Raw genomic sequence first — 26518 nt, 5'->3', positions numbered from 1 at the left:
TTCGCTTTTGTTTTTGGTTTTGATGTATTGTGCATTTTGTTCTCTTCTTTCTTTTTATTGACTTGTATTGTTTAATTTCTTTTTTCTTTCGTTTCTTTTTTTTCTCTCTGTAATTTTAAATTCTCAATAAATATCATTTTTTTAAAAAAAAAAACAACAACAACAGTCTGGCTTCACCAAGTACCCATGTTTTCTGTGCATGTGAGATAGTAGGGACCGTGCTCAGCATTACACAAAGAAGGACTGGCCTGTGCGGGAGGAATTGGTGCCTTGCAAAGAAAGGAACGTCATCAATGACCCTCTGGTGGACAGAGACAGAATACTCTTCCCACCGCTGCACATCAAGCTCGGCTTAATCAAGCAGTTCACCAAGGCTCTGGACAAGGATGGTGACGGCTTCACTTACTTGTGCCAGTCTTTCCCAGGATTGACTATGGAGAAGTTGAAAGCTGGCATCTTTGACGGTCCTCAGATCCGTCAGCTCATCAGAGATCCAGAGTTCGGAAACTCAATGAATGAAGTGGAACTGGAAGCGTGGAAGGAATTTGTTCTGGTAGTGAAGAACTTTCTGGGCAACAATAAGGCCAGAAACTACGCAGAACTTGTCAACAATGTGCTGACTGCTTTCAAAAACCTGGGCTGCAACATGAGCGTCAAGATGCACTACCTATTTTCACATATGGACCGGTTTCCTGAGAACCTGGGTTCAATGAGTGACAAGCAGGGGGAGAGATTCCATCAGGACATGAAAGAGATGGAGACCAGGTATCAGGGTCGCTGGGACGCAGTCATGATGGCTGACTACTGTTGGACTCTGAAGAGAGACCTCCCTGCCGCTAAGAATTCCAGGAGTTCCAAGAAACGGAAGTTCAAGCCCTGAAGTTTGAAAAATGGTGAAGCAACATGCAATTTATGTGTACTTACCTTTATCAATGCCCACCATTCAGTTTACAGTAATCGATGTTTCTATCAGGTAATCAATATATGTTGTTGGAAAAAACATTTTTTTCTCTTAAAAACATATTTAGGATGATATGTGTTGACAAAAATCAGCTGATAATGCCACAAAAATGTAATCGATTTTGTCACAAGATCTGATTTTTTTTCAAATCGACATAGCACAAAAACCTGACCTGATGGAGAGAAACAGATGCCATTTCCTGATTCAGCAGTGCAAAAATACCCTAAATCAATTGTAGAAATCTAGACAACATTCAAAAAGTAAAAAATTGTTGCCCAGTGTAATCAACATAGTGAACTGTGGATATTTCACCCCTCCCATTGCAAGAATCTACTGACAATGTTTTCAGAAAGGGGGGGGGCAGAATCTGCTCATCGCTTCTTCCGCTCCAGCCTGACTCTGTGGAGTCTGAGTGTTATCTGTGTAGAGATAAGATGACTGCTTAAGCAACTGTAACACTCATGCAGTCCAGTAGCCTCTTATAGTCGTTAGTCTTTAGTTTATTTCTAGTTTGCAGTAGCTGTAAAAGAATAAAGAAGTTATGCTTGAGAGCCATCGTTCATGTAGTTCATACTCTGCTGTGCTCCACTGACTTTGGAACTGAGTTTGGTGCTCACAGCTCAAAGTTGTGAGTCCATTGCACTTAGGCCTGCTTCCTGCAGTGGAAGGTCTCTGGAAGTGCTTTCCCAGCTCGCCATGGCCCACTCGGGACTGAAGAGGTTGAGCCCAGTCGTTGGCACCGGCTCAAAGGCGAAGCTGACATGAACTTCACGTCTGAGCAGCGATTTGCACCTGGATTTTGTCAGCCCTAATCCAACACTGAAACCATTGCACCACACTGGCATACCATAATATGCATTCCAACAAGGAAATAAACAACTACCTGACTTTTAGAAGACATCTGAGGGCAGCCCTGTTTAGGGAACTTTTTAATGACTGATGTTTTAATGTATTTTTAATCTTTTGTTGGGAGCTGCCCAGAGTGGCAGGGGAAACCCAGCCAGATGGGCGGGGTATAAATAAGTTGTTGCTGTTGTTGTTTGCAAGACATTGCCAAATTTCAGTTTTGGTATAAATGCGCAGATCCACCAGTACATTTTTCTGGATGATGATGCAATCTGTCCCTTCTTACAAAAATGCTCCTCTAGCTGCTGATGTGGAATGTTCCTTATCAAGCTTCATATATACTTTAAAAAATATTTGATTTTCTGTATTTACACAAAGTGTTGAATGACAAAGGCAAATTCTGCTCATTAAAAGAAAATCTGAAGCCATCTACTCAGTGAACACTGATCAGACTCATATGTGCATTTTATTTTTATTTAATAATTTAACCCATGCCCATGAAAGATATTGTAGTAAAGTTATCATTGTTAGAAAAATCATTCCTTGGTCAAGAATAATGAAGCAATTTGTCTACAGAACCAAGTGAATGTAAGTATCCAAGTTTCTAGGAGAGGTGTATAAGTAGCAAAGAATTTCCGTTCCCCAATTTTTCAGTGTATGAGTTATCCTTAAACTAATTGTGATTCCCAGCATTGCTTTTTAATATTGTTAAAATTAGACGTCCGTGTTTCAACTCAATGGAGCACTTTGAGAAACAGAATCTAAATAGAACCGAATAATCATTAGTTCCTGCATTTTTACATAATATGTTAATGTTTCACAGCTCTCTCTAGAATGGGAAGCACAAGAATTCTTGCCCTACCTATGAATGCTGGTTGAATGGTCTTCAGTCGGAGCATTACAGAGGCTCTTCCCACACTCCACTACTCACTAGCTGAAGTCAACTATGCTCATGATGGTTGTCAGTGACCCACCAGCCAACCTGTATTTATTTATTAATTTAGAAAATCTGTATGCCATGTAGGGATTTTTGACAAAAAAAAAAACCCTAAGCACTTTACAGAAATTATAAAATCATTATAAAATCAAAATACAGCAGAATATAAATGTACTACAACCAGGCCCTGTTTCAGGACATATGTGGCTCCAGATGTTACAAAATAATGGCTGCCATCTACACACTGGTGACACTTCACTCCAAATCTCCTGCTACTAGTAACTATAAAAAGTAAAGGACCCCTGGATGGCTAAGTCCAGTCAACTCGCTTCAGGCTGAGGGAGCCGGCGTTTGTCTACAGGCAGCTTTCCGGGTCATGTGGCCAGCATGGCTGAACCACTTCTGGCGCAACAGAATACCGTGACAGAAGCCAAAGCACACAGAAACGCCGCTTACCTTCCCACTGCAGTGGTATCTATTAATCTACTTATCTACTTGCACTGGTGTGCTTTTGAACTGCTAGGTTGACAGTAGCTGGGACGGAACAACAGGCGCTCACTCCATCGTGTGGATTTGAACCACTGACCTTCCAATCAGTACATCCTTTCATATTTTGGTAGTCCATAACAAGCTCCTTATGATCTCTGAAGTCCCCCAGCAAATAGTTTAGTTTCTAAATTGCTTAATTAATTGAAACTAAATTAAAATATTTATAGGCTGCCTTTTAGGGTAAAATGCTCTCAAGCTGGCTTCCAATATATTCATATTTTATAATCAGTTGGAACCATAAAACACCATAAAATACCAAGAACCAGTCGTGTCACTAAGGGTAACAGCAAAGGCTTTGGGAGCTACTGCAACCCTTGGATCTCTTGAACTCTGGGACACGGCCAACTATCACACAATAAAGCAAAAAAAATTATCTAAAACTATTGCAACACCATGTCATACAGCAGCACAATAAAATCATTATTAATGAGAAATAAATTCTAAGTAAATGGGCCATGGGAGCCATTCGAAGGTCTTGTTTCCACAAGCATGGAGCCACCTCTAGGGAGGTCCTATCCCATGTACTACCAATCTAGTTAATTCCACAAGTAGAGCCTCTGAGAGTCAGCAGAAGGTATGGATAAGTTGATATGATGAAGGCAGTCCTTCAAATAAAGTCTTGAGATACTGGGAGAAGACACAGAACAGACAGCTTCAATATAGCTCGATGGGGGTTTTTAGCTTTAGTATTTGACCAATTTAAACTGCAATCTTAAGATCTCTTGTCTGGGAGCAAATCTCATAGAATTCATTAGGGCTTAATTCTCCATCAGCATGCATAGACCTGCACTGCAGATAAACATTTATATCGGGGTGGAGAGAGAAAGAGAGAGAGAGAGAGAGAGAGAGAGAATGCTAATTGTTTTGACAACGTGGAATGGATACTGAAAATATCTTTATTTTTGGATCTCTGCTCAAAAATCACGTATGTTTATCATATTCTCCAGAGGTGGGTAAAGGAAGATAAGGAAAATGAAGCATAATCCACTTTACAATTTAAAACCTAATACAACCTATGCATGTTTATTCAGAAATAAGCCATACTGGAATCCAACCTCTGTGTGTTTATTCAGAAATAAGCTGTACGGAAATCAGCGGGACATGCTCCCTAGTAAGGGCTACAGCTTTAGTCCAAACGAAAACCTGTTTTGTTCTATTTGAAAATTCATTTGGAAAGAACTAGCTTCTGTTTTGGCTTTAAACTAGCAAGTCTCTAGTCTGTTTTCATTCAAAGGCTATAAAACAGCTCAGTCTGCTTCAACAAGGTATTCCATCGGTGATGACATTGTTGAATTTTAGTTAATAATTACATTTTAATTCATCAAAAGCTGCTTGTGGAGCTTGGAATTCAAATTCAAAGGTCTCCATATTGACCAGTGATGCCCAAGCTGACTATTATCAACAGAGCAGGTCAATCAACGGCAGCCAGGGGGACCAGGAAATGTGTGCCTGCAAATCCTAACTTTGATATGAGAACAGATCAACCAAAGGTATCAAGAGACATGGCACAAGCAGAGCATATGGAAGAAATTGCAACCGTGAAGTGATCAGAGGATTGCAATATGTTCTTTGAGGAAACAAATACAAGCTATCAGTGACAGTGTTAATAGAAGTAACATGTATTGTAGTTGGCCTAGCAACCTAAGCCACTGCATAGATTTAGGTGTTCACTTACTGCATCAGGCTTAAGGGTTCGAATGTCAAAGTGGAGCTACAAGGAGTCATGCTTATGCCAAGACACACTAAAGATACATCAGCAGCTATCAGAGCCACTATTGAAGATGTTGTGCTTCAATCCTTAATGGACTCTATCCTGACCCAGAGGAGAGGCTCTGCTGTAGGACCTTCCTACGCAATCCATGTTAGTGATTTTCTGGCAGGAGGCTGAGCCCCAGTACATATACATTCACAGTGGTGCAAGCACCTTTGTGTGTTGATGGTGAAGGAGGCAAATTCATTCTCACACTAGCAAAGTAAGTTAAATACTTCGGGTAGATATAGGAAAACCATTTTGATTGCCATTGAGGGTCAAACTGGATCTCTCTAAAAAGCAGCCTGGAGGCAAAGCTGGAGAAGGGATGCATGACAAATTGGTCTTTGTTAGTCCAATGGAAACTAACATGATCTGCACCCCTTGGACTAATTTGCTGTCTTGAGCTTCATTATCTACTGGATTTCACACCTCAAAGTTCATACATTGTGTGTGTATGTGTTATTTATATATGCACACACATGCACACACACACACACTAAATTTTCATCTAAAAGACACATTTCTAAATGTTTTTATCTGAAAAAAATGTATTTAAATCCTTCTTTATATGTGGGTAATTGATTAGCTTTTTAAATACTCATCATCATCATCACTCACTGTTTAATGCCAAAACATGACAGAATAGATTTATGAATAAAAACACATGAAAGTGAAATAAACCAAGAAAAGTGGGGGGATGGGAGAGGCACTATACACAGGGGAGTAAATGAGATCAAAGCAGAGAACAAATTGCTTCAATGAATGAACCATATAAGCTAATAAGTAGTAAAGAGTCAGAAGGGACAAGGACAGTGTAGGTGCTTTTGCCCTTAAGTGCTGCAATTTTGGTGATAGATCAGCTCAGTCAAGACAGATATGGCATTTTGAGTAGGACCATGTGCCACCAAGACTTTGAAACAAGAGTGTGCAATTTCAAATAAATCCACCCCATGTTCACTACTGGAGACTGTGCAGATGATGTCCTGCCGTTTGCTTGCCCAAATCAGCTACGGAAAAGCAAATGTGACATTTTAAAGGCAGAAATGATTGGAACTTTTTTACTGGACAGTTTTGCAACAGAGATGATTGAACTGTGTAGTTTCTTCTTTTTATAAGAGACAGCAGGAGTAATGCTTAACATAATAAAGAAGGAGATATCTAGAAATCATCCATATTAATAAAAAAAGATCATTCACCCACTAGTGTGAAATGAGAGGTGCTACAAAGCATCCACTCCTCCTCAGAGCTGATTCAACTATACATTTCTTAGTCTTTAAGGTGCCGCAGGGCTCTTTATTACAACTATACAATTAGTTTAAAATGAATGGCAGCTGCTCAAGAACATGTTAGCACAATTGTGCAGCTCCTATTCATTCTGATTAGTGATGTCACTGAAACCCATTCATTACCTGGTTCATTAGACATTATGAATTGAATGCCATTCCCCACAGTAATACTTAAGTGAGATTCTGAGCATGAGCAGTCAGCACTCAGCAGGCCAGGAAAGCAAAGCTAGCTGTCTCTCAGCAGAGGTCTCATCCACAGGCATGGCACTTCAGAAAGAACTGTAGCTCACCAGTTTTGAATGCAGACAGTCCCAGTTTTAACCTTTGGGATCTCTAGTGTGTGGGGGGGATATGATGCAGATGGAACAAAAGCTCTCAGGGAGTCATTCCCAATCATGGTACACACGAAAATGGTCTAGATGGACGAAAAGTTTGACCTGGTGTGTAGAGTGGATTCTTCTTGTATGCATGAAACAGCATTAAGCACAGAAGCTGCTTAATGCTAACTTTCTACTCTGAATGAAACTTTCATTAAGTGCTGTGAATTATATCACCAGACCATTCAATTAAGCAACTTTTTCTTTGGTGTTGTTGTTGTTGTTACAGCATAACAAAACAAAATGGAAATACAAAATACCTGTCATAACAACAACAAATATCCCCCATCTCACAAACTCATTCAAAAGGCCTATATCTTCCATAATGAAAGAATTAAACAAAAAACAGACCTGAAATAGACATAATCAGAATGTCATTTTTCAATAATTATACTGTTATCGTGGCTTTGAGATTCTCACGTAAAACAGATTAATTTACTTCTCTCTTGCAGGTACTAGAACCTGTTGGCTGTGGCCAATAGAAGCTGATCAATGGGCACTTTGCAGTAACAAGAATATTCTTGTCTCAAGGAGATACACTTGTATGCTGAAAGTCATTTCCACATGCACAAGGTGAAGGCTAAAAATGTTTACTTGCTCTGACTGGAAATTGTATGTTATTAAAGCAATAAATAAAATTAAAGCAATAACAATGAGGTAATAAACTATTAATATAACATTTTAAACTCATAGGAAATTAGAAATGGATGCTGTCCCTCTTGGTCTGCCTGTGTTCAGACTTGGAACAACCTGCCCCCCCCCAACTTAACCCCCACTTTTTTCTGTTTGCTTTGCTAAATTTAGAGAAGTACTAATGTTTCCTCATCACTGGAAGTTGACTTTTACATTACTTCTGATATATTTTTCTGCTTCTCTATGCCTGGATCCTCTGCCATAGAGACACTGCCAGCATCTAAATCTGATTATTATGTAAGATAGCTGGATCACATGGATGAGACATGATCAAAATCCCACACTGTAGAGGTACTACTACAACATGGGTAGAGTTGGATTTTGTGGCCCTTCCCCACTTTATATCAGGATAGCAGATGTATGGGAAAGACTCATACAATTAGCTTCCATCCACTTGACTGTATTGCTCACTCCTGCAGCACTGGATCACTCTCACAGAAGTAGGTCCCACACCAGCAGAAAACTTGGGGATCTTTGTTAACAAACACAATGGTCTTCAAACTTCCTAGGGAACCCCTCCTGCATTTAAATGTCTTTTACAGAACTCAGGAGCCTTTTGAGTAACCCTATTATAGAAAAGGGGACATGGGTGGTGCTGTGGTCTAAACCACAGAGCATAGGGCTTGCTGATCAGAAGGTTGGCAGTTCGAATCCCCACAACAGAGTGAGCTCCCATTGTTCGGTCCCAGCTCCTGCCCACCTAGCAGTTCGAAAGCACGTCAAAGTGCAAGTAGATAAATAGGTACTGCTCTGGCGGGAAGGTAAACGGTGTTTCCGTGCACTGCTCTGGTTTGTCAGAAGGGGCTTAGTCATGCTGGCCACATGACCCAGAAGCTGTCTGCGGACAAACGCTGGCTCCCTCAGTCTATAGAGCGAGATGAGTGTGCAACCCCACAGTCGCCCACTATTGGACCTAACGGTCAGGAGCACCTTTACCTTTATTATAGAAAAACCTTGCTGATAGAGTTATAGAATCATAGAATTGTAGAGTTGGAAGGTATCCTGAGGTACATCTAGTCCAACCCCCGGCAATGCAGGAATCTCAACAAAAGCATCCTTGACAGGTGGCCATCCAACCTCAGCTTAAAAACATCCAATGAAGAAGAGTCCACCACCTTCTAAGGAGACAGATGAGGCTTTCAATCCATGAGAAGCCAGGACTTTTGAAACTTACTACTTGCCCCATAGCACTTGTAGATCTGTGTGCAGCTGCCTCAAATGGTGAACAACTGAATTGCAAGTGACGGCCTTCTCAGTGAAGTACCTTCGCAACTTGGACTGACTCTGCTCACCAAGGCTGACTGTTGGCTCCTCCTGGACCAGAAGGACTATAGGAGGGCTTAATGTTCCAGATGACACTTGCTTGAGCAACATGGGACTCCTGAGTTCTAATTTGTCCCAGTATCCTTGGATATTATATTAACCTGCTTGCTGTTGGTTCTGACTTGTCTTGACTACTGGCACATCCCATGGCTTCTGATTTGTGGCAACCCTCCAACTGCTGCCCGTGGCACGGTCCTGAAAGTCTTAGAACAAGTTCTGCACCCAACCCGGTAACTGCACTGTGTGGAATAAGATCAGTGATGGTGGGCAAGTTGATTCTCTGAGTCTTTCTGGTCTGCTTATCACCTGCCGAACTTTGGAGAACTCTGTGGTTTGAGAAGCACTGCAATAGCCTTTGAAAGAGGCAAACTTCTATACAATACTGCTCAAGTGAGAGAAAACTGACACTGGAAACTGTCTCCAGATTAGCTTTCTAATCCCATAAAAGGCACTAACCATGATATTATATGTACTCTAGAGAACATTGCTATACAATATTAAAATGCATTGTTACACGGTGTTCTTATTAGGCAAACTCATATTGAAAAACTGGGTGGCAATATCTCAGCCCTTTTCACAATGCCTACATATTTAAACTGTTTTCAAATGTAAATACCGCCTACGCATTTTACTACACAATAAAAATGCTTTGATGCAGCAATGAAAATGCAAATGTGCTTCAACATTTTCTTAAAACAGTTCTAAATGGATAGGTACAACATTATTGGCTATGCATTAGAAAGTATCATGGATCTTACTAATATTTTTAGCGAAAGTCACATATAACCATCAGCAGATGGAGATTAATTAATACTAATTACTGTTTGGTTATAGAGAACTGGTAGTTAATCCACACTATAGTTTTAAAGTTCTATTGGATACCATCCTCCCTAACTGAATAGTGGCTTCTCTGCTTTTATTTCAACCTACATTTTTTACTAACTGCTGCTGTTAAGGATGAAATTGTTATTGCTCAACGCTGGTTTTAATTTGAGGGCTCTATATATTATACCCATATTATGCCCATACAATATGCAGTACCAGCCCTTTGCCTCTGCTGCTGCTGAGCAACAATGAGGGGAGGAAAAATCGATGAGTTTCAGTTTCTAACACTTTCTCAATTTTCCATTCTTCGGTTCAGTTCGTCACACCTATGCATCAGTTTGTAAATTGCTTTTAAAAACATGTGAATATTCAACAGCATTTCAGTGCACATTTTTCCAAATAAACATTTTAATGCATTTTGCCTAATATGCATATGTTTTAAGCAATTCCCCCTAACATAATGTATTTTTTATGCTTTTTCCTAATATAGGCATGTTTATGAATATACTTTAGGTGGTAGAAATACATCACAAAATTCAGAGAAGGGTGACTTTCAAAGGATAGCTTTGTTTATGTGCAGTTTTTGCAAAGGGCAAATTAGGTAGGTTCACGCTGAAATGGAATCCAAACTAAATTTCTCTCTCAACAGCTGCCATTACTGGTTTGGAGACTTTGGTGCCCTCTTGGTGGTGGGGGAAGTTGCAATACACACTTAGACATCACTTCCTCATTCATGTGCCCATTATGATGCTCAGTAAGAATTGTTTTACAGTGCCAGAACTGGACCATAAACACGTGAACAAAGTCTAATCAACTGAATGTATTTTGAATCCTTTTAGCAAGAGCAAAAACAGAAAAACAAAGACAAAACCAAAATACACAGAAAAAAATCGCAGTCATGATGACTGAGAAATCCAGGCACCAAAGAGATGTTCTGATGATAAGTGGATGAACTGGTATAAAGGCCCTCTGGTCCTACTTTGTTGTCAAGTATTCAAGAGGCATAATCACAATGTCTTTTTAAAAAACAACAGCAACTCCAAATTGCTTTCCTTGACTGAAAATATGATTTTCAATAGACTTAATTTGAATAGGGGCATACACTAAATTTTATTGGACTTGCCTTCAATTTATTTTGCAAGATGAAAGCGTTTAAAGAGTGCTCAGTCATCCTTCAGCCTTCAACAGTTTTAAATTGTACGGGTATGGTCATCTGCATTTTCATTCACCCTGCACCTAGTTAATAGCCTACTTTGCTGAATTCATTTCATGCACATTTCGGGAGACAAAATAGCTTGCTTTTTCACCTCAGAACAAGTGCAAAAATATGTCACATGTAATTTTGTTTCTCTCTCTCTCTCTTTTAAAGACAGATCACTGGTATCAGAATTTTCCTATGCCAATTAAATGTCAATTAGCACCTACATATACTTGTTAAACTACATTTAGAGAGTTGGAATGCCTAATGTTTTACAGAACATCAGATCTTTAGACATCAAGCATACCAATTTGGCAGTCTTGGGTTGCAATTCTAAAGACCCTTAATTGGGAGTAAGTCCCATTGAACACAGTGGGTTGGCTCCAGAGTGTTCTGTATACAGAAGGGACTGAGACCCAGAGGAGGAAATAATTTCAGCTAATTCTATTTTCCCTTTGATCCACCTTCTTCACTGTTCCAGACAGTCACACAACCCTCAGAGCAGCTTTTCAGTATGCTGCTGGGGAAAAGAACAATAAATTAAAATCCACCTATCCCCTTCATCTCCTAGGAGGATCCCATGATCAGAATCCCACTCACAGTAACTCTGGATCCAACCGATGTAACCTTACTTCTGAGTAAGCATGCATAATATTGTGTGACATTGGCATATCCATGATGTCATATGACTTGAGATGTCTCCTACCTTCTTTCATTCATAGCAGACTAAAAAAGCTGAGAGGGTTTCCTTAAGAGAATTAGAGTTACGTTATAAGCCTGATTCAACTAAAATGTGGTGCTTGTGGAAGCAAGTGCAACAAGTCCAGCTAATGCAATGGGGCTTTCTCCCTATCCTATCCTCTCCCCACTCTAGGGGTTTGGGAGAACCCCAGGAACGGTGAACGGTACAACAAGGGAGATGACTGCATCTGGCTTGCACTATGCTCTGGTAACCTTCAGGTTAGATTACTGCAATGTGTTATATATGGGATTGCCTTTGAAGAAGGTTTGGAAACTTCAACTGGTGCAGAATTCCATGGACACATTGCAAAGCAGTCTGAGAACATAACACCAACCCTGTCCAGACTGCACTGCCTATGGGTTAGTTTCTTGGCCCAAATCAAAGTGCTCGTTTTGACCTTTGCAGCTCAGGACCCTAGTACCTCAAGGACAGCCTTTCCTCATATGAACTGACCCTGCGACCTGAGGCCCTTCTTCATGTTTACCCTTTGCTGGAAGTCCAGAGAATGGCAACATAAGAACAGGCCTTTTCATTGGTGGCTCTGCACTAATGCGATGCTCTCCCGAGGGAAGCTTGCCTGGTGTCTCCATTACATATCTTTAGGCACCAGGCAAAAAATATTTCTTTTTCTCCTGGCCTTTGACGACTTCTTCTTCTTCTTCTTCTTCTTCTTCAAATTTCTATTCTTCCCTTCACCCAATGATTACAGTACCAAAACACAAAAAGACATACTATAATAACAAACAAAACCAATAGCCTATGGCTTCTGTAAGTGGATGGGATATTTTAATTTAGCTTTTTAAAAATATAAATATCTTTTAGATTTTTCTTTGTTTTCTTTTACCTCAGTTTTAATGTTTTATCTTGCCAGTTGCGCAGAGTTCCTGGGGTAAAAAAGTGACCAATAAATTCAATAAAGAAATAAAACTGAAAATAATAAACAAACACATCTGTACAATGTTGAATTCCACACCGTATAAGTATTTATAATAAAGGGAAATCAACCTGTTTTCCTCAGCTTCAGATCCATGTTCTGCTCTAGTGTAACTAATCTTCATTTTAATAAACACAAAAATGCCCACGTGAAATATATGATATGCCAGACTTTTGTTGATTAAAAAGTTAAGAGGTAATCCTTAGGTAACTGCTTTGATGGCATAAAATGCATAGATTACAAATGTTACCAGTGTATCAAATCAATCTAAACAGAATCTGAATGCATTAATTTAGCAACAGAAGGATTACATTTTACCCACCAGGATGGTAAGGTTTTACTTCACCATCATCTGTGGGAATTCTGCAGGTGTTAAATTAGCCACAGAAAAGCTTCCCCATTGTTCCCAGAATGATGTAGAAGCATATTGAGAATTACAACAGAAACATACTGAGAATTAAAATTAAAGGGAAAAGTTAATTAAAAAAATGAATGTAAGAGCTGCAGACTTCAAACAAAAGACTTTTCCCTAGTTCAAACTAAGTTCTTGACTGCATGCATAATTTCACACAAATCAGAATTTAACTTGCTGTGCTTTGCTTCTTCAATAAAAGAGTTTCCCCCTAGCAATTCAGCTAGTAAAATATGCTCCATAAAAAGCACATACTGAAATAGATTTCTAGATTCAAAATGTTTTGAGACATGGTACGTCCACGCTGCAAACTAAAGAACCAACATTTGATATGATCTGTGAAACATGTCTAGTTCTCTGCTCCAAACAGTTTTCCAAATAGCCATTCAAATGTAAAAAATAAATTGTTTTGGTGTGTGCAAAAGTGGTTGTATTTCAGTCACGCAACTGTTGCCAGGAAGGCTATCTTAAGTTGCTGTTCTGAAACCCCCCAAAGGACCCCCAAACAGGAGTGTTAGCAAATTACCTGGCATTTCATCTAAGAATACATCTGCTGACATTGTCATGCTAACCAATCTGACCTAACCCTCACAAGGAAATATTTTTTTTTAAAACTGAGGTAAGCTCATATCTCTTTTGGTTGCTATGGGCTGAAAAAGATCTACCTTGAGTTCACTGAAATGAGCCCTCCCTAAGCGGCCGACATGTTTTAAAATCATTTACTTCAATTGTTTGCAGTTAACAAAATAATAATAATATCAGTATACAAGATCTGAGGACAGTTAGACTCTTGCTAGGAAGAGAAACAGAGAAAGACAGTGGGGAGGAGAGAGTGGGGAAATACATGAAAGAGGTGTGTGAATAATATCAATTGAGAATGCACCTAGTACTTTCTTCAATTTTTTTATTTTTTTAAGCACATCTTCAAATTTTTGCAAGTCTCCACTTGCTTTTTCCTAAAGCAGGTTCTTCTATCAAGATCTGCAAGGACTAGAAATCATCCTTTTTAATGACATTTGTACAAGATGTAACAAAAAGTGTGATGCTCTTTTAACGTTGGCTTTAGGCAAGTAGCAATCAGATGGGGAATAAGATCGGGTTTTATCTGTTTGAAACTGATTTTAATTGGATCTTATTGCATATGTAGATTTAAATGTACCGTTATAATCTCCGGGCTTTTCTGAAGAGATGGCCTAGAAAACAAGGAATATAATAAAAATAGGAAAATGTAGTCTTTGAAAGTAACCTCATTCACCCCAAGGCAAAGACTTCTACATCTTGAGAGGGACACAAGAGCCTTTTGTTTCCATGAGGTTCCTGTTCCTATTCAGTGGAGGAGGAAGATTTGTAAATGATTGCAAAGGGTTCAGCCAAGGTCCTCTCTGCCAAGCATCAAGGTGAAGCAACTTGCTCCATGCACCTCAATGAGTGTGAGATAGAGAACAATAGGAATTGGTGCTTGAATAGTGCAGCAGAAATTTCTAGCTGGGCAGGAGAGGGCATTTGAGCTCTGCTTCAGGCTTCAGAATGTCTTAGTCTGCTTCATTTAAATGAATGGGAGAACTGTTCTAAATGGTATAATTATTTCTGGTCATCAAAGTTTTTCTGTGTATTGTTAAATCACTGAAAATTGCACTGGCTGCTGAGCTGTGATACTTCCATTGCTCCTTTGAATGCTTGAAATAGGCTTGGATTTGGGTGGGTTGGCACTCCAAATAACAGCCAGGCTTCAGTTCAAGTAAAACAAATATGAAAAAGGGTCCAAATGAATTTAACAATGAAAAGAACTTGGTTTGCTTACCAAAAAGGTCATACTATCTTTGGTTCAGGTAGGTAGCTGTGTTGGTCTGATGCAGTTGAATTAAAAGGAAGAAGAAGAAGAAGAAGAAGAAGAAGAAGAAGAAGAAGAAGAAGAAGAAGAATCATAGAGTTGGAAGAGACCACAAGGGCCATCGAGTCCAACCCCCTGCCAAGCAGGAAACACCATCAGAGCACTACTGACATATGGTTGTCAAGCCTCTGCTTAAAGACCTCCAACGAAGGAGACTCCACCACACTCCTTGGCAGCAAATTCCACTGTCGAACAGCTCTTACTGTCAGAAAGTTCTTCTTAATGTTTAGGTGGAATCTTCTTTCTTGTAGAAGAAGAAGAAGAAGAAATTGTCCAGTAGCACCTTATAGACCAACTAAGTTTGTTCTGGTATAAGCTGTTCTGGTATAAGATACCTGACACGAAAGCTTATACCAGAAGAAACTTAGTTGGTCTATAAGGTGCTACTGGACAATTTCTTATTTTTTCATGCAATCTTTAGGTTAGCAAAGGTGCACACTTTAAAATTTCCCTTTTAGGGGGAGATTTTGTTTTTTCTCGCAGCTTGGACCTACTGACTGCATGGCTCCCTGCTTTTCCAAGAGAAAAAGGAAGGTGGAGGAGCAGAGTTTGCTGTAAGCCTGCCAAGCCATAGCGAGTCTGGTAACTTGAGCTCAGGGCTTAGGTTAACCCCTTCATGCACACAAGTGTGAGCTAGCAACTGTCTATTACAACAGAAATAATACAGTATGTATCTGCATACTGCATGAAAATCGGCCCTGCCTCCATTCCGGCGTGGACACAATGCTAAGCCTGCCACCACAAACCCTGTCAGGTCAGCTTGGAGAGTGCATTTGTGTTTGTATCTTGTTCATGCATCAAAAACTGATCAGAATAGGATGGGCCCTAAACTGAAATAAAGTTCCTGGGCATAAAGTGATTGATGCCAATCCAGGCAAGCAGCAATTATAAATACGTAGCATCAGTTCACATGCAGACATAATTGTTACAAGCTATTTACCCACCACTGGGAAAAATATGATTCGTTTCTTTGCTTCTCGTACACTGCCACTTGCAGAAGGACTTATCTTCCCGTTAAGTATACTGCACTTATCATTAAAGAGACCAATCAACATAGCACACTCTTTGAATGTCAAGTGTGGAAGAAAAGGAGTAAAACATCAACAATCAGTTCATAAAGGATTTTTTTAAAAGAAGAAGAGAAAGCGATGTAATTTTGAACAAGTACATTTAAGGAAATGAGCAGAATGGCTGTCCATTTCAGTGAAATAGCTGGAAATTGCTAGTTCTATACTAAAGTCTGTTTGAGACATCCTAAAGAAATAGCAATGGCGCAAAGAACCCTGAATGATTTCACTTCTCCCGCTTGTCTCTTCTGGGTCTGATGCGAAGGGCCAGGAAGATGTGCATATTGCTCACATGCAGAGCTCTACCTCTCCATAAAAGACCATAAAAGATGAATCAGTTATGCTTCCTGTTTTGTAACCTCTTAAAGTCTCTATGACTATTGCTTTGAATTGGTTTTTAAAAGTTATGGATTATTCAGCCATTACAAAAGCTGGGCAAACAGTTCTTAGGCTTTCAGAAGGTGGTAGAAGGACTCTTGGACCCTGCCAGAGCCCTCAGAATGTTTTCCTGAAGCTGGGTAAGCAACCCTCTACTTTGCATGTGGAGCAGTACTGGGCGTTCCTAGCTTTATGTGTTTTTGTATATACACATGGACCCGAGAACAGAACCCTCACATAAGATGTGAGTTGCCTGAAAACTTAAACAGGCCCCACAGCATATATGTAGCTGCCCTGATCAGTGATTGCAAAATGTATAAATGCAGCTTGCCTAACTAGTAGCTAGGAAGTAGGACAGCATTCTTAGTTGTGACACCCCACCTGTCGAGTTCCCTTGCCAGGTGCTCATATCTTTTTGATGCCAGGAAGAAAAAACATGTTTTTCTCTCAGCATTCTTTTTTTTAAAAAAAGGAGGTTGGATTTGGTTCTGTTGCTGTTTTCAGTTTCTGCTTCATTGTCATTTTATGTTCAGAGTTAATTGTTAATTCTATAAAATGTTATGATGATGAACGCACTGGTAAATCTAAAGACAAATTTACCAAATTGCCTACAATGATTGACACAGAAGAGCTCACAAATTAAGGAAACCCCAGCCCCTCAATCACAACCTACAATATTTCTCTGTAGCTTTTAGGTGTTGTTTCAAAAAGCTTGAGTTTTCCTATTCCACGGAACCAGCTGTCCCTTGTTTTGTTTTGTTTTCCCCACTTTTCACTGCAGACAGTGACAGACACATATGACTGATGAACTTACCCTGAGCCCCCATAAGCTCCTGGGACAAGGTAAGGCAGTGCTATTTTTCTAGAAAAAGAGGTGCCGGAACTCACAATAAATGCCTCCCTCATTCTCTTAGAATGCCAATGGCGTCTACCTGAGAGGAGGTGGAATCCAGTTCCAACAGGTTCTGGCTGAAAAAAAGCCCTGGGGTAGGGTATGAATTAGACCAAAAAGCAAACAGACCTCTTAATTCTCCAGAGCTTTGGGGCTGATAGTTTAAGTAGGCAGATTGCTCATGATGTAACTAATACCACCAGAAGGTACTTGCCACCCGAGTTTCATCCCTCTCTAGGTCTGTGGTCCTTTAAACTGTGGGGTGGTATTGTTTTCGTTTGTTACTACGTTGTGTATTTTTGTGTTTTTATATGTGATGCTTGGATGAAGGCTATTATAGAAATGTAATAAATAATAACAAAATAAATAATGACAGTCTCTGATACAGTTGGAGGAACCTACATAATTTCTTCAGTTACAAGGATAACACATTTAACCCACTTTTTCCAATTTTGGGTAGGTGAACACCTTAACTGAAAAACCCATCCTTATGGACCAGCGATTCTCAACAGCAGCAAATGACTCTGCTGAGTTGTAAATTCAGCTGTTTGGTTTGCACCCACCCCCCAGCTTGCTACCTGAACAATGTAACCGAATCACACTAATAATATGCCAAAATAACGATTGATTCACCTGCCTCAAATTCTGTGATAATAACAAAACAGAACTATAAACTTACCTTAAAGAGTATCCATGAAAGGAGTGGGACACATAGAAAACATTGCCTGGCGAATCACCATTGTTATCTGAGCCCTCTTCTCTCAATGAGCGAGAAACCTAAAGTAATGCCAAAACTCTGCAGGCTAGCAGCATCAGGCTGCTTAATTTAAGAGCTCTTAGTTCCAGTGTAGATTATATTTCTCAGTAACTTTTGGATTTTTGCCTGCCATTTCCATCTAACTGTAATGCTACACTGCTTCAATTTTACTATAAGAATCTCTACCTCTAACCACCCAAGGCAGTGAACGCAGCTGCCAGGGCAATCCAGAGCTGGTGAGGTGATTGTCACCTAAGGCACTGCTGCATTTTTGCTACTGCACCTTGCATGGAGCAGAAGGAAAGAGGAGGCAGCTCAGAACATCTCCAGCAGAAGAGCCTGTCCATGGCATCACTAACATCTCAGTCTTTGAGGCCTGGAGTTTTGGGAGGGGGAGCTTTAAAGCTGAGCTGGTGCTGGTAGCACCACCACCAAAGCGTGCCATCCCTTTGGGGTGTAGAAGAAGGGTTGATCATCAAACCCCAGGATAAAGGGGTTGGATGTGGCTGGTTAGTGCTGTGTGGAACACTCAGAAGTTGGCTGCTGGTGAGCTGTAGCCTCTCTTTGCAGCTACTAGTAGCTAACTTGTGCCTGGGGGAGATGTTTGCAGCCTGGGGAGAGCAAGTGTGCAAAGCCATAGCAAAATGTGTAAAATCAATGTGTATTTTAAGACTGAAATATGTTCAGATATTGAGATAAAATATGTATTTAAATACATATGTATTTAATATGTATTTCAATAAACATTCTCATACAGATCTTTTAAAAAGAACAGCAGTTCAGATTGATGCAGAAGTGGGACTGAATAAACTTGTGAATGAAAACATGTGAACCTGACATGGATCAGAAATAGACTGGTCCTTCTATCCTTAATTAAGTGGTCTTCCATTTCCTGGTGATAAGAACCTAGGAAGAGCCTACTGAATCAGGCCAATGGTCCTAAGTTGTTCAAGAAACAAGAACATCTTCCTTACATTTGTATGTTTGGAGCTTTATTTCAAAACGTTAAGCTAGATGATTACAAAATTGCAGTGTGAAGAGTGTGAGTAGGTGGGGACTGAATAGGTAGAAACTATTTTCTTTCTTCCAAAACATCAGAACACTGGGTCATTCAATTAAAGTGGCTGCCAGCAACAGAAACAGACAATAGTATTTGTTCTGTTCTCAAAACATAAAGTGTTCTACAATAAAATCAAAATGTGTCTTGGAAAGCACTTAAGAATAATCTTAGCACAAATTCAACTAAAAATAAGTTCTGTCTATGATTACTGCAGTTAAAACTATATTATTTAACTTTTGTGTAGAGGAATGATGAAGTCTAAATAAATGACTACTTGAATGGGCCGGGCTCATTCAAGCAGCACCTTCCAGCCTAAGATATAGCTGCTGCTAAGTTTACTCCTTGCTGAAGCAGAGTGTGGCTTCAGCCATCTCCTCAACACAAGTCAACCATAAAGCTGTAAGGTACAGAAATCACAGAGAGGCACAAGTGTTTGATCTGACTTAAGAATTTGTTCTTTACTGGGTGGTGGTAGATTGCCCCCAATTTGCCAGCCCCACAGAGCTAACACATACCCTTAGTGTGTGCCCTTCACATATATATTTTTTTGGTATGAGACCTGTTCAAAATATTCACTAATATCTTAAATAAGATATTTGCCACTAGCTTTATCAATCTCAACTGCAAATGCTCCTGCACACACTACGTTGGGCTGGCTGGTGATTTAAAGTCTCACTCTGTTTCAGCCATAAGATGTTGCTGCACTAAAATGTGGCTAATATACTGGGATAATTGCTGTATAGTTATACTGCTGAGGAATGTGCCTTTCTTTAACATGATTTAAAATGATCCACCTTCCCCAAAATAGTTTTGAAATGTCTAAAGAATTCCCATAGTAATAGTAATCAGAAGGCTGTGATTCTATGGCAGGTTTGGGAAACGTCCAGCTTGGCAGATGCAATCACTTGTGGGGAACCTTCCAGAGTGGCACATGCCAGTGTTGGGTCAAATAATAATAATAATAATAATAATAATAATAATAATAATAATAATAATAATAAATTATACCCTGCCCATCTGGCTGGGCTTCCCCTGCCACTCTGGGCAGCTCCCAACAAAAGATTAAAAATACATTAAAACACCAGTCATTAAAAACTTCCCTAAACAGGGCTGCCTTCAGATGACTTCTAAAAGTCAGAGAGTTGTTTATTTCCTTGACATCTGATGGGAGGGCGTTCCACAGGACGGGCGCCACTACCAAGAAGGCCCTCTGCCTGGTTCCCTGTAACTTCGCTTCTCACATTGAGGGAACCGCCAAAAGGCCCTTGGAGCTGGACCTCGGTGTCTGGGTTGAACAATAGGGGTGGAGACGCTCCTTCAGGTATACTGGGCTGATGTGACTCTTACCAATGTACAGATATATAGTTATATATATAGATGAATCAAATATAGATATATTCCATCGATTGCCATTGAATTTTGAAAAAGAGTTTTAATTTTTAAAATAAAAAAATCAACTATATGCATATACTTTTAACCAATGCAGATAAAAATGGAGATAAAAATCCGTACTAAAATGCAGACTGTACTAGGTTACATTCCAGTTACATGAATGTCAGTTCACCCACACCTGAAAATGCATGCAGGGCCCACTATCTGCCTGCTCATTGTGCAAAATTCCACTTATCCAGACATAAATATTTATGCTCAAACCTTGCTATACACTCCACAGATTCAGACAGCTAAGCAGCTGGAGTTTGCCCATTTCCTTACTTGTTTATGCTTTGCCTGTCAGTGGCAGCCATTTTCAGGTAGAAACCATGCAGGAAGAGAGGGAGGGAGTAAGAGAGATCAGACAAATCAGATTTTCTCTTTTGCTGGTTGGCTTCAGCCATTCCACAAAGAAACCACTGAAGAAAGGGGGGGAGGGTTGAGAGATCGATCAGACAAATTCTGAATTAGAATTTCCTTATGAGAAGGGGCTCCATTGGAGGAATTTCCTAATGGCATTTATACCTGAGCTTTAATTGAGGTATGGATGGGAAGCCAGGGAGGTTGGCTACCAACCTTCTGAGATCAAGTGCTTGTATATTTTGTTTTCAAAAGAAGTGCTTCCTTTCACCTTAAAAAAGATCCACACTTATTTCTTTAAACATTGAAATAATTCACTTTTTAAAAGAATACACAAAGAACAGCTGTCAAGAACTTAATAGACATTTTCCTAAACTTCATATGCTTACATGAAACGCCAGCGAAAGTTTTATGGGGTTTTCAGGAAGTGCAGACACTTGGGAAAGATGCAGGATGCAGAGCACGAGAGAAATGTTTTGTGGATTGAAGAAAGAGGCATTCACAAAACCTCTTGGACACTTCAAACGTAAAACAAGCCCAGCAAAAATCTAGTATCCCACCCATGAGAACTTCATAGAATTTTTCTCTCCCGTTTGATAATTTTTGAGGACAGTTTCGTTTCTCAGAAACTGATGGTGAATGGTAGAAAAAAATGTGGGAGAAATCTTAAACTCATCTAGTCAAAAGAAAATAGCTAAACTTATCTAAAAGTGATGACATGTGTTAACTAAAAGTACTTCAAAAAATGTTTAGTTATCTTGATCATGTTAGCTGAAATATACTCGGAGTTGAGTGTGGATTTCATGCTCTTTATTCAGCTCATAGGAGTGAGGAATGAAAGTTCCCCCAAAATATCTGCTTTATATACATTTACACAATGGGCTGCATGTGATTGGCTAATTCCTGGATTCTCCTGTAGGCCAATCATGTTGCGGATTCACTTCCACCTGGTGCTGGATTGGGTGGCTCCTGCGGACCAATCATACCGCTGCATTGTTCTAGGACCAGACTGCTGCATTCTGAATCCTATTGTTCTAGGACCAATCAGATTGCTGCATTTGGATCCTATTCAACTCAGTACATAACCTTAGCTTAATTCTAATGAGAGAGAATAATTTAAAATGGAGTGGTATTCAACAAGAAAAACAATACATAGATATACATAGAGAACGCTCTTGTGAAAGAGAAGTTCAGTTTTGCATGCTTAAGTGGTACTAAAGAGATTCCCAGTATTGGCCTAACTCATTAGAGTAAAGCACATTTCACATACTGTGAAGCAATTAGTACATGAAACCATGGATCCTAAAACACTTATATATAGTGCTGCTGTCATTAATGGAAGCGTGGGAGTGGAAGTGTTTTCAGGAGCAAGACCAAAATGCCTAAGCATTTTCCTAACGTACTTTAAGACACCAGTGCAAATGATTTGTTTTCACTTCTGCATACTTTTATAAGTACATCTGCAGCATTATGCTTCTCAAAGTACAGTACTACTGGAAAGGGCCATTAAGCCAAGCACTTCCTCTTTCCCTTGGTTGCATTATGGATGATAGCAAAATGTTGACTGATGCTCCTGCTAATGGACTTTGAATGGAATGTATTTTCTGTTTCATTTGATAAGAGTCAGATAGACTAGCCAGAAGATCCACTCTAATTTGTTGCTTAATTTATGATCAAATGAAAAAGTAACTCTATCTTTATTTTTTTAAGGCAATCATCTTTCTGTTTTATTCTTTTTTAAAAAAGCAACCCTACAGGGAATGAAAACCATGTGCAGCATTATTAAAAAATCATCATCACCATCCTCAAACATTAACCTTCCTTATTAAAGGTTTTCTACATGCTTACCAGTCAGGGGTACCTTTACCTTTACCTATGAAAAACTCTATAAAACCAAAATGACAAACATTTCCGCCTTTTGTAGACTGCATGGACCCAAGGACTAGATTGGAGCAGATTTGCCATTTGGCTCATTTTTATTTTCACTCTTTGAGCCCAAGTGAATTTATTTATTTATTTGTTTATTTATTTCAAAGTAGTTTTAACTTGATGGTCATCCACAGATCCTAGGGTGGGTTACACAATTTCAAAATACTGTATTTTTCGCTCTATAAGATGCACCAGACCACAAGACACACCTAGTTTTTGGAGGAGGAAAACAAGAAAAAAAATATTCTGAATCTCAGAAGCCAGAACAGCAAGAGGGATTGCTGCGCAATGAAAGCAGCAATCCCTCTTGCTGTTCTGGCTTTTGGGATAGCTGCCCAGCCTACATTTGCTCCATAAGATGCACACACATTTCCCTTTACTTTTTAGGAGGGCAAAAGTGAGTCTTATAGAGCAAAAAAATACGGTAACAGCAATATACCCCTATTAAATAAGAGCAGGTAAATTTTTTAAAAAACTTTCAACCTAAAGAACCACTGCAAATCAGAGGAGTGCATACTGTGTTGAATTAGCCAGTAGTTCGGCTTGATATACAGCAAGTTCATATGCTCATATATGAAGCTAGAATATCTAGCAGAAAAGCCATTTTACAATTCTAATGTTTACCACCGTTCACTAAAAGCCAGCAGCAGAACTGAATTGCTATGAGGAGTGTCTAGAGCACTGAGTAGCATCATTAATTAATTCGTGCTTCCATTGTGAGGTTTAATGGGTATCAGCCAAGGGAAGTGACACTGTTGTTGTACATCGCAGGTCCTCTATGTCAGCTAGAAACCATATCATTTGCCTTAAATTATTTGGCCTGTTCAATTTTTGGTCAACTGAGCTTCCATTTTCTCTTTGTGTGTTTTTGTCACCTTTACTTCTAATTGACATTCGGAATGCAAGACCTTTGATGCCTGTCTCCACACTAAATGACTGCTTTTAAGGGAAATTAAAACAACAGTGGAAGACAGCAGCATGCTGATAAATTATGCCACCGCTTGTAATCTGCATACTATCAGTCCTGAAAATGTGAAAGGTCAAATGTGAAGAGCAGACATTGGCAGTAATTGTATTCCTAAACCCTCTTCTCTATTTATCTTCAGAGTTTGATCAGCGGCATCTCATATGTCCCACCAAACATATGTAAAAGAGATCCTAAAGTGTGACTTCTTGTTTTCCACTCTTAGGGATGAGTCAGTGATCCATAGGATCTGATGAAAGTGTCTAAGCAGCACTGTCACAGGAGGACTTTCTCTAAAGCATCTGCACACCCACACTATATCAGATTCCCAATAAGCCACGGAGCAGATCTAATTCTCATAGCTCTGAAACATGCTTAGGAAGTTCACATAATTTGACCTTGGCTGATCTTACATATTCCTATTGCTTATCAGGAATGCCACAGGGAGTTGGCAAGTGTATACTGTACTTGAATACCTAGCATGTGCATTCAAATTGACTTTGACTATTTGGTTATTTGCGCACTTTGGAGTGCAAACCTAGTCTTTTGCTCTAAACCACAATGTAATCCGACCATTTCTTTGAATACAGTGGTACCTCAGGTTAAAAACTTAATTCGTTCTGGAGGTCTGTTCTAAACCTGAAACTGTTCTTAACCTGAGGTACCACTTTAGCTAATGGGGCCTCCCGCTGCTGCTGCGCCGCCGTGCAATTTCTGTTCTCATCCTGAAGCAAAGTTCTTAACCTGAGGTATTATTTCTGGGTTAGCAGAGTCTGTAATCTGAAGTGTCTGTAACCTGAAGCATCTGTAACCCAAGGTACCATTGTACCAGTAGCTCGTACCAGTACCAGTAGCTCCATTGTGCTCATGTCCTCTTGTGGGTTTCCCCAAGTCCTCTGATTCACCACTCTAGGAAACAGAAACAGAATGCCTCTCCTCTGATCCACTAGGGCTCCTTTGTGGTTATGTCAGATTGAGGATTGAATGAGTGGACGGCCGTGCTTTGGGAGTTTCTGTGAATTTCCCCCCTCACACTACTGGCACAGAGGCCCAAGTCCAGCTGCCCAGCATCTGCCATTAACCCTGCCCTAACACTACTACAGTTTCCTAGCCCTCACAGCTAGGTTCACTCTGAGAACAGAAGCCTTTTGGGTGAGGGGTGGGAATCGTTTGAGAAATTGGAATACAAGTTTCAGCACAGCACTGGATTTAAAAAGTTGTGTAGTAACTTCTGTGGCTCTACCTTCAGTTTCTGGATGTCTTTGAGACTCCTGCTCTTTATCCAGTGGATAATTCATTGTCCTTTAACTGTACTCAAAGAAACATTTAGTGCTTTGGGGAGCTGCCCACCACACAAAACATCTAAGTTTGGTCATTCTTCCTGTAATGCATTGTGGGATTTGAAGGTTTTCACATTTAGTTCCCACATGGTAAATAGGCCTAGTCTACAGTCCTAAAGTTCCAGGCTGCAGACAAGGAATTTGGCTGGCAATTATAATTTAAGAAACTTTTCAGTTAGTTACACACAAAATCAAAAGTAATTTGTCTGCCTTTTCTGAAGCCAAGGCTGGTTCTGCTTTACTAGGAGTGAAAGTCTATAAATCTGAAAACATAAGAATACGTTTCTTATCTTGCTTGAATTGAATTTAATAAGTCCCAGGGTAGAGTCTCTTTTTAAATGATTTATTGTTCTTCCCTGACAGCACTTTTTATGAAAAATTTACCCTATGCCCAGGAGTGTCCTGAAATAGAAGCTTTGTTTTGAACGGCACACATACTCAGCAGGCGTTCTGTGCTCCTACAGGGCTGCTTTAAGCAGCATGGATTGCATATGGAGGTAAACATTGTTTTGCATCTGGAGTCCTCAAAAGAACAAGGAAATACAGAGCAATATGTAAACCTCTTGTGGCCAATCTAGATCCTAGGTTGCACAAGGGATTCTGTGGTAATTGTTTTTCAGGGGGAAATATTCTGCATGTGTTCTGGGAAGCACATATGAGCAGGAAAATAATTTCCCCCCTCAGACAAAAAGTGTCATCCACAGAACACAGCTTCTGTGCATTGAAAGCAAGATCCCAAGAGGTTAAAGCCATCTGCAAAGTGCATTCTCACAGCACAGGGTTGTGCAAGGAAACCAGAAATCAAGTTTGGACTTAGGCCTAGGTTGAAATGTATGTTAAGGAAAACTTCATGCAACAAGAACAAGAGGAAACTAAAAATTAAGAACCAGAGTGGTGGAGGTGGGGAAAATTGAAGTAAAACATTTACCGGTAGCTTGATTGTTGACATGGAAGTAGGAGCACTTTCTTCCACAGCCCTAGTTAATCTACTTAATTTTATTCATTGTGGCTGCCTTGGCACACTTGAGAGCCAGTGTGGTGTAGTGGTTAAGAGCAGTAGTCTCGTAATCTGGGGAACCGGGTTCGCGTCTCTGCTCCTCCACATGCAGCTGCTGGGTGACCTTGGGCTAGTCACACTCACCTCACAGAGTGTTTGTTGTGGGGGAGGAAGGGAAAGGAGAATGTTAGCCGCTTTGAGACTCCTTAAAGGGAGTGAAAGGCGGGATATCAAATCCAAACTCTTCTTCTCTTCTTGGGTAGCAAATGGCCTAATGCAGGGGTGAGGAACTTTTTTCAATCCAAAAGCTGCATTACCTCATGGAAAACCTTCATGGGACCACATAGGCCTGGCCCCAGCAATCAGCCAGATCAGGCACCATCTGAGGGTTCAGAAGGCCTCTTCTTCAACCTGACCCAAGCATGTTGCCATTCACTAGTATCTATGCTAGATCCTTGACTGACAATGCTTCAGCCTATAAATTTTGTAGATCTGTAGACTGAGTAGTTCTCATAGTTCTGTAGCCTGGGACACTGCATTATGGATAGATTAAGATAGTGGTGGCCACCACAGATGGGAAGCAAACTTGGTTCCCATTCAAAAGGGGCAGCGGGGT

Source organism: Podarcis vaucheri (genome assembly GCF_965113315.1).
Source record: "Podarcis vaucheri genome assembly, chromosome: 4".
NCBI lineage: Eukaryota > Metazoa > Chordata > Lepidosauria > Squamata > Lacertidae > Podarcis > Podarcis vaucheri.
The sequence above is the reverse complement of the archived record's forward strand: the minus strand, read 5'-3'. Positions refer to the sequence as shown.